The 6,346-nt window shown below is 50.2% G+C and overlaps 1 pseudogene; it reads left to right on the forward strand.

The window, feature by feature from the left end:
- Positions 1 to 455: 455 nt before the first annotated feature.
- Positions 456 to 6,340, forward strand: LOC112552105 (annotated as a pseudogene).
- Positions 6,341 to 6,346: the final 6 nt, after the last annotated feature.

Genomic DNA, 6,346 nt, shown 5'->3' on the forward strand with positions numbered 1-6,346 from the left:
GCAGTGGGGAGGAGACCGGAGCGTGGATACAGGCACAGGCTCGGCAGTTTCACAGCTACCTGAGCCTGTGTATCAGAGACAGCTGGGGGTGTGGCTTCCGAGCAGCGCATGCTGCTCAAAAGGTGGCTGGGGAAATAGCTGGCGGTGAGCTGGAGAGAGAGGAGTGGAACACCAGCTGGGAGACATCGACTCTGAAGTTGGGAGGCTCCAGCTCTAGTCCCAGCTCCCCAGAGAAGGGGTCAGCCATCTGTTGGGAGACCCCAACCAGCAAGGCAGGAGGCAGGCTTGAGGGTCGGCAGGAGCAAAGGAGCCCCACTGAGAGGCAGCAATCAGATGGGACGCCACTGGGGAGCGTCAGGGCTTTGACTAGGAGCTCCAGAACCTTGGCTGGGGGCAGACCCTCAAGCCTTCAACCATCCTCAGATGGCTCTGGAGTGGGTAGAGCATGGGGAACCATGAGCCCCCTAAAGGGGGAAAGGAGTGACACCGGCAAGAGGGACCAGGACAGGACCTCAGGTCAGCTGGGCTCCAAGGCAGGGGTGCCAGAAGAACTGGTAGGGGTGAGGCACAAGGGCACCCCCAGTACCCTCACCAGTTAAGGTGGAGAGGACAAACAAGTCCCCCTGGGGGTGAGGTAGAAAGGAACCCCGAGAGAAGAGAGAGAGAATCTTGGGAGCTCCACTGGCAGACACCGGCAGTTTCAGTTGAGTTATAAATAACCCCAACAGGGGCAAGTTTATTTTCTTGAAGAGGGGAAAACCAGCCCAAAGACCAGGAGCAAACCCCTGAAGGTTTATGGCCCAGAAAACCCAGCCCTTACAAGGCTGGCAGTGTGGGGAAGATCTGCAGGGAGCAGCATCAACCCAGGCCGAAGGCGTGGTAAGGGTGGGGTAAAGGGGAGGTTTGGAGCCCCACAAAGACACCCCCAGGGTAAAGACCCCTCCTGGCCACCCATCAGGGAATTGCCTCCCCAACAAATAACACTGAAGACGTGGCAGGAGAGAAAATGGGGCAGTGCCCAGACCATCTAGGTGGCACCAGAAGAGGGTTTCACCCTGACGTCACTGGGGAGCAAGGCACCGACGAAGAGGTCCCCAAAGCCTTACAACACCTAACAGCGACAATCACTTACAGTATTAACTTTGTAACTCTTCTCACACACAACGACTTTACCTTTTAACAGCTAACACAAATGAATTGAACTTAGTATTCATGAACTGACTCTCTCTCCGAATCTTATTTCATTTCTTTTATTTCATTCAATTTCTTCCCATTTTAAGGGGGATCTTATTTCTTCAGATCTCTCTACATAAAATCCTTTTATCTTTATTAATACCGGAGTCCCCAGTCAGCCTTATCTTCAGCTTATAGTCTTGAATCCTCTTGGAGAATCAATCCAAACAGTCTCTAACATAGAAAGAGAGTTTTAGCACAAATCCCCTTTTTCTTTTCCTTACTATTACAGACAGATGTCTCATGTCCCTTGGAGTTTTTGTTTGTTTTTTTGTGGGGGGGATCCGCCCCTCGCTTCGTTCCCTCCCGGCACAACTGGGAGCACAATCGGCTTCTCTCCTCCTGCCACAACTGGGAGCACAATCAGTTTCGCTATAGTTTCTCTGAGGGATCCTCCTGTGTTCGCCTCTCTTCTCTTTCTTCTGCCTTCTCCGCTTTTGAACCTCACATCCCGCTGCTCTGCTCCCCGCTCAGAGCTTCTATCCTAATAAGGTAATGGCTCCGGAAGCGGCGTTCTCCGTTTTTTCCCATCGCATCTGTGCTTGCTCCTCCACAGTTAGAATGTGATTTTTTTTATCCCCCCTCCACCCCTTCCCATTTGGAATTCTTTCTGCAAAGAAGAACTGAAACGGATTTATCTTCTATGTTATTCTTTGTAGTTATTGATATTACTGTAGTGCCTAGGAACCCCAGATATGGGTGAGGGCCCTGTTTCACTAAGAGCTGCTCTAACAGAAAAATTTTAAAAAATGGTCCCACTCCAAGCATCTTACAATCTAACCATAAGGCAGGACACAACAAACAGACTGGGGACTAGAAAGAAACAAGATAGCAGTAGGCCATGTCTAAACTGGAGCTTTACTATACTCACCAGTGGCACCTTCCAACAAATCATACTATTCCAGGCATGCTACCCCTGAACAGAAGGAGTATAGCTGCATTTGCAGGCACAAAATTGCCTAATTAGCTCTATCTTGTGCGCCAAGTAGACTGTGGGGAGAAGTGCATGTTGAGACATGAATATGTTTTGAGTGTATGGCTACCAGGCATGGTACATTTGTGGTCTTTGTAGACATGACTTCATAGACATGGCAAGGAGTGGTCTCAGTGCATTAAGTGACTAACTCAGTGATTCTCTGCTCCAGCACAAGATGATTTGGGTGCCAAGAGGTGTAAGCAGATACATTGAGTGTGAAGAGATTATCTGATGAATGCAAGCTCTTCCTTAGTCTTTGCCTGACCATTCTTCTTCCACACACACCCCACCCGCAACTGGCCTGTCTGCAAGGAGGTAAGCATTGTAATGCATAAATTATTTTTTGAAATGGGGTATCACTCAATTCTTAAAACATGAAAATATGCCTAGAGGGGTTTCTTGAGCCTAAAAAGATTGAGAACCATTGGCTTAACTGTTGTCAACCTCTTCCATGTATCACAGCAAAAGAGAATTCAAAGAAGGATTTGAGGGACAATGCTTATCTCTGGTGATGTGAAAGTACTTTCAAAATACTCTTTTAGACTGGACTCATATTTTGGAGCCATGTTTAAAGTCAAACAAGGTTCTTTGGGTAAATGTGATATCTTTTATTACACCAACTAAATTTACTTGGTGTAATAAAAGATATCACATTTACCCAAAGAACCTTGTCTGCCTATGTACTTAGACCAACACCCCTATAACCAACACCCTTGTTTAAAATCACATATCTAGAACAGCTCTCACACCCCATTGTACTGTAACCACTTTTTACCAGACAGATGCATGTATCTCCCTGCTCTTCAGTTCCTGCCCTCCAGGCATGTCTCTCTTGTTAAATCCCTGTTGGCTGTCATGCCACTTCTCAGCTGGGCACAGCTATCAGCTGTAATTTCTCACCTAAACTGGCACAAAAGCAGCTGCTAAGTGGATACTGAATGTTTATTCAGCCCTCAGGACGACAGCAGTTTCACACCGTACATTGAAATGCCTCGGTTCCCAAAGAGAGACCTGAACTGCCGAGTGTCAAGCATGAGTCAGAAAGGCTTGGAGTCCAGCTCTGAATCAGGAGTCTCCCAGCTGGATGGAGGGCTTGTGCCCAACCTTACAGGGTGTGGGTTCGCTCATTTTGTCTGGAGGGAGACTGAGGAGGACACCTTGTTTCCAAGATAGCGAGAAAACTTCCTTTTGGACAGCTCCTCCTTGGGAGACTCTAGATATCCAGCAGAAGGATACCAGCAGCATAATAAGTGCAGGGGTTTCTGGGAAAATGCACCTCAAGTTGCTGACAAGCAAAACTCATGTAATGTGTGTGTTAAGGCACAGCAGGGTGAGAACTGCAGGCATGGTAGCCCCTGATGAGGCCATGGAGTCTGCCAGGTTTCAAGTAGATAGGTGCAGGCGTTTCTGGGAAACTGCATCTCAGGTTGGTGACAAGCAAAACTCGTGACGTGTGACTTTGTGTGTGTGTTAAGGTGTGCCCTCACTGGTGCTGGGGCCTCTAAATGACACAGTAGTGTGCCCCAGTGAAGTCTCCTCCTCCCCTACAGCCTCAGTCCAGTCCACCACTATCCATGACAACAGGTAAAATAATAACTTAGTGAACAGCAGCACAGTAGCATCAGCAGCATCTCAGGCAGCCAAACTGTGACAGAGCCTTTCTTTCTTCTCCTGCAGGAGCTTCTTCTCCAGCAGCTGCCAGAGAACTCTCCCTGCCAGCCCCAGTCCTGGGGCTTAGATGTGCCCACGGTCCTGCATCCTTCCAGTTAGGTGCTAGGAGTATTGGTCTAAGGACATGGCACTGGCAGACAGGTCCTTTGGGTCAATCTAATCTGATGTCTTTTAGCAGACCAACTGAATAGTTACAGAAATATATCTTAGCAAGCCTTTGGGTTGAAAAGCCCTTCATCAGGCTGAGGAAGCACCTGCAGTTGGTGTGTGTGCTGTTCCTGGATGGAAGGAATAGTAAAGAAGCCAGAGGCTGGCATGCAATGCAGGCAAGAAAGCCTGGGATCTCTGTAGGGATCTCTGGAGGGAAAGTCCATGTGAGAGCTGAGGATTATCATTTATGATGTCTGTCTACACCAGTGGCAACGTGTAGGGGGTGCATGGGGGTGCACGTGCACCCTCTGAGAGTGCTGGTGCGCCCTGTGACAGGCAGCGCTCCCCGCTTAGGTGATGGGTGGTGGGGCAGGCAGGAGTACCAGTGCCCTCCTGTGAGTGCCGGTCAGGGAGTGGGGGCACCAGGGGGAGCCACGCTGGCACTTCCAGGAGCGCCGCTCCCTGGTCAGCGCAATAGGCTGCTGTGGGGCACATGCCCCTCCTGACTCAGGTGGCACCAGTCGCCCATGGGCTACAGTGACCAAACTGTTTTGTGGCATTCTTTCTTGCATAGTGGACTGGAAACTCCCGCTTGCCATTGTTGTCCCCTTGTTCCTCCGCCTTCTCCTTCCTGCCACTGCTTTCTCCAGCAACTGTTTGTGCAAAGAAGTTGCTAAAAGCATGAAGAGACCTCAAGCTTTGGTATGAAAAGATTGGGGATGATGGGGGTCCAGTCCTCCTGCTAAGCCCCTGCAAGTCTTCCTAATAGCAAAGGTGGGCGGGGAGGGAAAGATGCTTGGCACTTAGAATGGGCGAGCCAGTCAAATAGGATGCTCCAGCATACTCCTTGCCATGTGCATTGCTGGAACAGTGGGCAGCTTTGCTCAGAAAGGAGCCTTCTTGCACTGGGTACTCTGCATATATGTAAATTAACATAACTCCACGGTAGCCTGCTGGGGCTCCATTACCGATAGGTCCATGATCAGAGTCGTTCACTAAGGCTGTGATGCTGGCACGTTGCACACACATTACCTTGGCTTTAAAAAACATCAATCAAAGAAAAAAACATTCTTCTAACCTGCAAATCTCATTCCCCACTAGGTTTTTTCCTATCTAAGGCCTCTGCCATTGGTTCTTGAGAAGAAGCCTAATGAGGAAGACTTCTTTGTGGAAGAGCTGGAATCACGGAAGAGGAGGAAAAATCCCTCAACAAGAAACAACACATCACCAGCAGCTTCTCTCCTTTCCTTGTCGGAGGAGGATGACAGCAGTTTCACGCCCTACATTGAAATGCCTCGGTTCCCAAAGTGAGACCTGAACTGCCAAGTGTCTGGTGTGAGTCTGAAAGGGCTGGAGTCCAGCTCTGAATCAGGACTCTCCCAGCTGTACAGAGGGTCTGTGCCAGGGACAATGCGTAGGGGGTACAGGCAGGTGCACATGCACCACCTGTGAGTGGCGGTGCACCCCCTGCAACAGTGTTGGCAGCACCTGCAGGTGGTTGCCACTCACCACCCTGCCATCAGTCTATGATTGGCCCTGGCCGCCGCTGCCGGTGGTGCCTGCAGGTGCTCACCAACCCCTGTTTGGCACTTGCCACCACCACCCCATGCCAGCTGCCGACAGTGCTGGCAGCGTTTGCCGGAGCTCCCTGCTCCCCGAACTGCCGAGTGTCAAGCATGAGTCAGAAAGGCTTGGAGTCCAGCTCTGAATCAGGAGTCTCCCAGCTGGATGGAGGGCTTGTGCCCAACCTTACAGGGTGTGGGTTCGCTCATTTTGTCTGGAGGGAGACTGAGGAGGACACCTTGTTTCCAAGATAGCGAGAAAACTTCCTTTTGGACAGCTCCTCCTTGGGAGACTCTAGATATCCAGCAGAAGGATACCAGCAGCATAATGTGGACATGGACAGGTGCCGACAAAAGGCCTTCCTTCAGGTGACTGTGCTGACAGAGGGTCTTCATTTTAACACTTTCTCTGAGGACCTGCATCTCCCTGCAAGGGGCCACCTTCACCCTGACCTGGAGAGGCTTCCCTTCCCTGAGCACATAGCTTGCTTGAAAGTACGAGTCTCAGAACTCCAGTGAGCTCCCTCCCCAGGATGTTGGTCTTCAGACTTGACAGTTTGCAGGAGACAAGGACATTTCAAGTGACTGTGACAGCAAAACAGACTTTCTGGCCGCACACTCAGCAGGAGGAACACTGCCTCTGGCCACCATGCTAAGGGAGACTTTTGAAGCTGGGACATGGGGAAAGCATGGGACCGTGGAGGAAAAGATCTACCAAAAGCTTAAATTCCAGGGCTGTCAGCAGATGCATTAT

Source organism: Alligator sinensis, unplaced genomic scaffold (genome assembly GCF_000455745.1).
Source record: "Alligator sinensis unplaced genomic scaffold, ASM45574v1 scaffold639_1, whole genome shotgun sequence".
Taxonomy (NCBI): Eukaryota; Metazoa; Chordata; order Crocodylia; family Alligatoridae; genus Alligator; species Alligator sinensis.